This window comes from Dioscorea cayenensis, chromosome 14 (assembly GCF_009730915.1).
Source record: "Dioscorea cayenensis subsp. rotundata cultivar TDr96_F1 chromosome 14, TDr96_F1_v2_PseudoChromosome.rev07_lg8_w22 25.fasta, whole genome shotgun sequence".
NCBI lineage: Eukaryota > Viridiplantae > Streptophyta > Magnoliopsida > Dioscoreales > Dioscoreaceae > Dioscorea > Dioscorea cayenensis.
The window spans coordinates 5,033,147-5,041,304 of NC_052484.1; positions in this window are offsets into that span (position 1 = coordinate 5,033,147).

An 8,158-nucleotide genomic window follows, 5' to 3' on the forward strand; every position below is an offset into this window, starting at 1 on the left:
CTTCTTCATAGGCAGTGCCTTGGTTAAAACATCCACAATTTGGTCTTCAATCGAACAATGCTCAACGGAGATAACCTTCTCTGCAACCAGACTTCTAATAAAGTGAAACTAAATATCAATGTGCTTCGTACAAGCATGATGAATGGGGTTCTTCCCAAGAGCTATTGCAGAGCGATTATCACACCAGAGAGTTGTAGCATCATGCTAGGCTTCACTACAATCTTCTAAAAATTGGCACATCCAGACAACTTGACATGCAGTCGAAGTAGAGACAATGTATTCAACCTCCGTCAGGGACAAAGCAATGATTTCTTGCTTATTATCACTCCAAGCTACTACGCTAGAGCCAATGTGAAAAACCATCCTAGTTGTATTCCTATGGTCTTCCAAAGAACCTCCCTAATTACTGTCACTAAACCTTTCCAATTTACAGCAGTGGGTCTTCCTATTAACCATGCACAGAGTTGATGTACCAGATAAATACCTTAACACTATCTTCACAGCTCCAAGATGATTTTTTGTTGGAGCATAGATGAACCTTGATAGAAGGCTAACTACAAAGCAGATATCTGGTATGGTGTGGGTTAGGTACATGAGTTTTCCAATTAAACCCTGGTATTGTCTTGCATATGTAAATCTAGAGCCATCTTCAATCTGTAACTTAATGTTTATTGCCACGAATGTGAGCTCTGCTCTGCAACCCTTCATATTACATTGTTTTAACAAATCTTCAATGTACTTCACTTGGCTCACAGTGATACAATTGTCATGTTGGTTCACCTACAACCCTAGAAAATAATGCAGACGACCTAGATCTGTCATCTCAAAAGCCTTCATCATATCTTTCTTAAACTCAGCAATCAAATCCAAAGAAGAACTCAAATAGATTATATCATCAACATACACACATACCAGGATTACATCCTTTTGTGCACCATGCTTCTTGTATAGTGTGTGTTCATTGTTGCTTCGATTGAAGCCTTGCCAAGTAAAATAACATCCAATTTGTTGTACCAAGCTTTTGGAGCTTGCCTCAGGCTATATAGGTCCTTCCTGAGCTTACACACATAGCTAGGCTTTCCTTCTTCTTGATACTTCGGAGGTTGTTCAACAAATATTTCTTTGTTAATGTCGCTATTAAGGAAAGCTGACTTCACATCTAAGTGGAACACTGTCCAACCAATTTGAGCAGCCACAACAAGCACAATTCTCACAGTTTCCATCCTAGCCACTAGAGAATACACATCTTCTATATCTATCCCAAGTTCTTGAGAGTAACCTTTAGCTACAAGCCTTGCCTTGTTTTTTAAGATCCTCCCATCAGTTTGGTACTTTGTCTTGTATACACATTTTAGGCTTAGGACTTTCCTTCCAGTAGGTTGCTCAACTAGAGGTCATAGGTTCCATCCTTCTTGATTGAAGCCATCTCTTTATCCATGGCAAACCTCCAAGCTCCTTCCCTGAATGCTTCCTCAAATGTTGTAGGGTCTGCAACATGCAATGCGAATGAACTATTTGCATAAATATCACTTAGTGATCTCATCTTTCTTGGTGGGGAACCATCAATTAATGCAATGGGTGTTGACTAATTCTCTGACCCTTGCAAGGGAACTCTTAGTTGAACTGGTTTGTTCGCTACTGTTAGGTGGATCTTCAAATGCATCAGCATTATACATGTGAGTAATGGATTGTTTGTTTTGTCTCCACTCCCATGCATCAGTTTTAATAAATGTCACATCCCGACTAATTACAATATGTCTAGTCACATGATTATACAAACGGTAAGCTTTGGAGTCAATACAAAAGCCGAGAAAGACACACTTCTCAGTCTTCTTGTCCAGCTTACTGAGCTTCTGAGAAGGTATTATGGCATATGTCACGCACCCAAACACCCTCAAGTGCTTTACAATTGGTTTAACTCCCCACTAGAGTCATATGGTGTTTTCCATTCTATTGCACTGGTGGATGAGATATTGATTAGATGAATGACAGTGGAGATTGCCTCTATACAGAAGCTAAGTGGCATTTGGCTGTACTTCAGTAAGCTGCTTGCCATCTCCATAGTATTTATGTTCTTCCTTTCCATAAATCCGTTTGCCTATGGAGAGTATGGGATTGTGAGCTCCCTTCTTATATCTTCATCTTCACAAAAGGTCTTAAAAGCTTGAGACTGGAATTCACCTCCATAACCAGTGTGCAAAGCTTTGAGTTTCCTCTTTGATTCCTACTCAACCAATACCTTGAACTTCTGAAAGTAGTGAAAAGCTTCTCCTTTCACCTTGACAAAATACACCCAACACATTTGTGTGAAATCATCTACAAAAAGAACAAAGTACTTACTTTCTCCCATTGATTCATGCTACATAGGGCCATAGAGATCAATGTGAACTAGCTACATTAGTGCAATTGATCTTCAAGCTTCTTTGCTTTTGAAAGAATTTCAGGTTTGTTTGCTAGCTATGCATGCTTCACATGGTGCTAAAGAAGGGAGTTTAGTAAGTCCGATCACCATCTTACTCTGATGAAGCTGCTTCAAGCTTCTCCAATTGAGATGTCCATAGCGTTTATGCCAAAGCATGGGCATATCTTTAATTTTCTCTGCATAATTAGCTCTTCGTACATGACCCACAATGAGTGAAAACATAATGTTAGAAGTCTTCTAAATAGTGACAAGCTTCAGTCCTAAGTCTTTGTCTATAATGATGCAAACATTGTCTTTGAATCTCACTGTATATTCACTTGTTATTAACTGACCAATGTTGAGTAAACTATGACCCATCTTGGGTACATAATGAACTCCATGCAAGAGTTTCTTCTTCCAAGTGGATGTTTGAAGAAGTACGGTACCTCTTCCTTCAATTTCCACTTGATTGTTATCTCCAAGCCTCACTGTTGCTTTATGTGAGTCATCGAGGTCTTTGAATAAGTGTTTAATGCCAGATATGTGGTTTAAGAACCCACTGTCCAAGAGCCAGACTGAATGAGAGATTGATTGTGGCTCATACTCTACCACAAAAAGATTTGTAACCTCATTGTCTTCTTCTTCCTCAGCAACCATACTTGCACCTTTGTTTGAGTTTTCACTTCTATACCATCACTCTTACCTCTTGTGACCATACATCTTACAATGAATACATTGTATACTACTTCATCCACTCTTTGACTCCTGATTAGTGTGAGACCTTGTCTCCATGGGTCCTCCTCGACTCCTACTCCTTCCTCTCCCTCGCCAATTTCCTCTGCATCTTCCTCTGATGCTTCCCATGCTTACATCTCAAGATGATGAAGCTTCAATATTAGAATAAAAGTCTTTCTCCTTATGTTTTTTAGATGCACTTAGAACCTTCACTTCTTGAACTTGCAGTGAATTATTGACTTCATCCAATGACATCTTGACGTCCTTGTCCTCTAATATGGCAGTAACCAGTCATACTTTTGCAAAAAGGCTTCTCAAGATCTTAGAAACACTTAAGATTCCTATATTGTATACCCTAAACCCTTGATTTGGATGACGATGACTATCACCCTTGAGATATACTTTTGAACACTCTCGCCTTCTTTCATCTACAGCACTTCAAATGTAATACCCTGAACCTTTGGATACCTACAGTTACAGTAAGATTTTCTTGCATAGCAGTTTTGTTAAGAAACCCAAGTGGAAAGCTCAAAGACCTAAGTGTGAAAGTTTATAGAAATTTTGGGTTCACAAGTAATAAAAAGGTTTGATCTGAAGTGTTTCTAGAAACAAAGGACTAAAAGGTAAGCTTGCAGGGATCTTTTGGAAATACTATTTCATGATACAAAGACCATTAGTGAGTTTCCAGGGACCTTTTTATAAGAAATTTTATTATCAGGGACTAAAAGTGAATTTTGGCAGATATTAAGTTAAAGAGATAAGTTAAAGAGAAAAGAAGGTTTTGGATAAGGTGAAGCTTTGTTCTTCATCAAAGGGATTCTAAACTGGTGAGAGAAAAGAAAGGGAGATGATAGAAGAGGGGAAAAAAATTGGAGATTTTGGGAGAGAAGAAGCTTGGTGGTTTATTTATTCATATGCTTGGATGTGTGTGCGTGTATTTTGGATTGAAAATCTCACTTTTCTTGGAAAAGAGAAAGGGTTTGATGATGGAAATGATGAATTGTTGTTAGTAATGAGTGTTGCTTCAATTTTGTTTGGAAAAAAACTTTGCATTTGGATGGGTTTTTGCTTGGAATGGAGGATAAATTTTGGGTTTACTGTAGATTACTGTAGTAACAGGAATTAGAGTTTGTTTCGATTAATCAAGTTAATGATGATGATTAAGATGGTGATGATAATGGGTGGAGGTTAAGTGGTTGGGCTTCGCCAAATTGGTTGAGTTGGGCTTGATCAAACCAAGTGAAGTGGGCTTGATTTGAATTAGTCAATTTCATTCAATTGGGTTGGAGTTGAGTTTGGCTAGCCATGTTGAAATAGGTTGCGTTCATTTGGTTTTCAATGAGAGTAAAGAATTGGTTTGGTGCAACCAATTGAGGATTGATTTGGTTTGGACTCAATGTGTAATTGAATTGGGTTGAATTTAGGTTAATTTGGTTGAGATTGATTTGGGTTTAATTCAGATTTTTGGCTAATGGCTTTGGATTGACCCAATTCAAATAGAATTGGGTTCAGTTGAACCAAGACGGTTCAAGAGATTTGGTATAACAATTGAACTTGGTTCAATGAAATTAGGTTGGTTCAGGTTGGTTCAGAATGGTTTAGCCCAAATTGAGTTGGTTTAAGTGCAATTGGAGGCTAGTTTGATTATGCAAAGTCAGGTTTGAACCGATAGAGAGTCAGTTATTGGTTTCTTGTATTTTCTTTTGGGTTCAATTTCGTTATTAGCCTGCATTTTATTTATTTTATTTCCGTTCTCCTGTTAGATGTTGTTCAGGCTTGGGAGAGAATTTCAGATCTCGCAAGAAACCCAAGGGAGACCAGGTGAGTTGGTAGTGGCTATTATTTTAAAATGATTGATTATTTGTTACTATTTTGAAACAAGTGTTTAATAACTAGTATTTTGAAATAATTGTTCAATTATTTCATTATATTATGTTTAATAATTTATATACTTACATTTACTTGCCATTGTTATGCCATGACAATCGTATTGATACATCTGGTTTATATAATTATGCATAGTTTCAACTATAGAAAAATACATGTATATATGTTTTAATTATTTGTTTCAGGTATTTATTTTAATTGTTATGTGTAACTTGACATCGAGATGATTTGTGAAATTATGTGTGCATATTAAAATGATTTTACCGTAAATGCTTGTGGAATTGGTTTTTGTTCCTGGTATAGGAATGGTATCATAGATCTGGACTTGGCAGATATTATACATGTATTGTACTGTGGATCTTTTACAGACTTTGATGGTGACTACGGACTTTAGTCCTACACTACAGTGGGAGTCCCACGATCCGGCTTGATGGGAGGCAGCGTGGTCAACCCTGAGTTTACCCTGGTCAAGAGGTGCGTGGAGCTATTGACAGGGGTTCTTTTATGTGAGAAACCAAGGGTCACCACACAGGATCTGAATGACCAATGTTAGGGTTATGAATACCTTGATGGCTTCCAACCTAGTTGTGATGGAGATTAAGTTAGGGAGTGTTTTTAGGCCAGTGATTTGAGATTGGTTTTACACTTCAGTTGTGTAAAACATGTTATTTTGGATTGTAATGAGGGGGCAAAGCCCAGCTGTCGCTCTTAAGAAGGCATTCTCTCACAAAAATTTATATTTCTTTGGAAAAGTGATTTGATGATGATTCATAATGGATTTATGTTTTAAAAGCTCTTTGAAGTTGTGTTTTGCCAAAATTCTGGTATTTGGGAAAGTTGGGAAATTTGGGAAATTATTTGAGAAATTGATTTTTATATGCTTTATATACGCTATATTTAATTATTTAAAATTATTGAGCCACTATCAACCAACTGAAATGTGTTACAAGTGCAGGAGCAGGAACCTACTAGATTGCCTGTGTGAGTATAGAGTTAGTCAGGGTTGAGTCCAAGATTGAAGTGGGTCTCTTTTCTTTCTATGTGTTGGTGTTGTGATCTTGTAGCGGTTGTACCCACAAATTGGAGTAATTATATTTGTTGTATTCGTGTATTTAAACCAGTAGTTTGTTTAAAGGTTGTTAATTGTGATCTGTAAGTCTTATTTGGTTTTTCAGGGGCGTCAGTTTTCCAGTTAAAATGAATTTTTAATTGATGGGTGAAATATTTATCTCAGTAAAAAAGGATGGGTGTGACATCAAAGGTTTGCCAAAGTGTTTGTCACCTCACGGAGAGCACCCTAGTTGTGCCTTGGTACTCATTTCATATCATTTCCTATGTCTTCAATCCTATCAAGGATACTTTCATCAACTACTTGTTGAATTAAACAGGGAGCTTTGGCGTCTCTCTTCCTTGTTTCTCACATCTAAGGTTCATCTTCATCTTTAGCCAGTCCTTTCTCCGCAATCTCCCAGAGGTCATGAGAATGAAACAAGGTTTACATGCGTAGGCTCCACCGTCCATACGCTTCACCAGAGAACAACAGCACGCTTGGTTGCGATAGACTCACAGAACTGTAGCTCGGATAATTGCTAGCTACTCGTAGCCATGGGAACAAACAACTCTGATACCATTATTTAGTCCATTGAGGACATGTGATTGTTTAGGGTATTGGATTCGTAAAGAGAATGAAGATAGAGAGTTTCAACTCTAAAGTTCTCTTGCATTCTATTTATTATTACTCTCTTATTTTAAAGAGATTCACAAAGAAGTTACATGAGTTTCCACCAATACCATAAGTTACTAATATTTATTATAAATCCATCACTTCTACCTTAATGGTAGACATAACTCTTGAGAAGGTAACCGGCTCCCTTTTTCCTTCAACTTGTCAAAGGTTTCAAGAGCCAATCCTCTCTTGAGACTCAATCAGCTCATTACCCTTAACACTTTACAACAACTATTAATTCTGCTAAAAAAGCACAACAAACATTAAGAATTGCTCCCTTTCACAATCATCCAGCTTTGGATTCTCCAAAACTATATGCCTTATTAATTCCTTCTGAAAATTTATTCCTCTAAATCCAAGAATGAGATGAGTTGGATCCTTTTAGAGATGTTTATTAAAATTGAACCTAAGATGGTGATCATATGAGCTGTATGAACTATGCAAATACAACCATCACAATAGTCGAGTGATTATGAAATTTGACTCCCATACTAGAGGTCAAAGGTTTAACTTTCTCTCAATGCATAATTGAGGTTTATGATAAAAATGTATATAAGTGGCTTGCCATATTGTCAATATATATATTTAATGTGTAAATTGGTTCAATAATCTTGCAATTGAGAATGTAAATATAGATATATAGAAATTGTTAACATAGAATGTGTTTAAGGATATCGACATTACCATTGATATCTTGGTTGTAGAGTTCATGAAGGAATTGTTCATCATTAAAGCTAAGCTCGCCAATAATCAAGTGGTCTATTGGTAGCCGGATCCCCATTAGAACCCTTCATAAGTGGTGAGTTTAAATCATGAGTGAGGGTATATTTTTTGGAGTGTAAGTAGTGGTTGTGTGCGGGTAGTTCTAGCCCCCACGTGTACGCAGACCTCGCCCCTATTTGCTCCTCCGAGGGTTGTGCACACCCCTTCTTTTTTTAGTGATCTAGCTGTCTATTGCCGTAATAACTGTTGAAATTGTTTTTGTTTTTGTTTTACAAAGTGGATAAGCTATTTTCAAAGACATGCATTTAACACATTTGTGTCCTCACCCATGAATCTGTCTCTTTGACAGGAACATAAATATTATTTTTTTATGTTTAATAACAAAGTGAATAATCTGTTTGAGCAGCACACAGTCCAAAATGAATTTCTTTTTTAGCTCAAGAACTAAAATGAACATTTAAATATATTTAGGATTGTAAACTCATCGAACACTTCATCTCATATTTACATATAGTTCAGCAGAGAATCAAACAGAATCAAACAAAATTGAAAAGTACTAATCTCAATAGCCATCATTTTCCAAAGGTTTAATTATCGTACAGGTCCCTATATAATTATGTATGTTATGCCCTTGTAGTCCTTCTAATATTTTTAAGTACAATTAAGTTCTCATATTGTGTCGAATT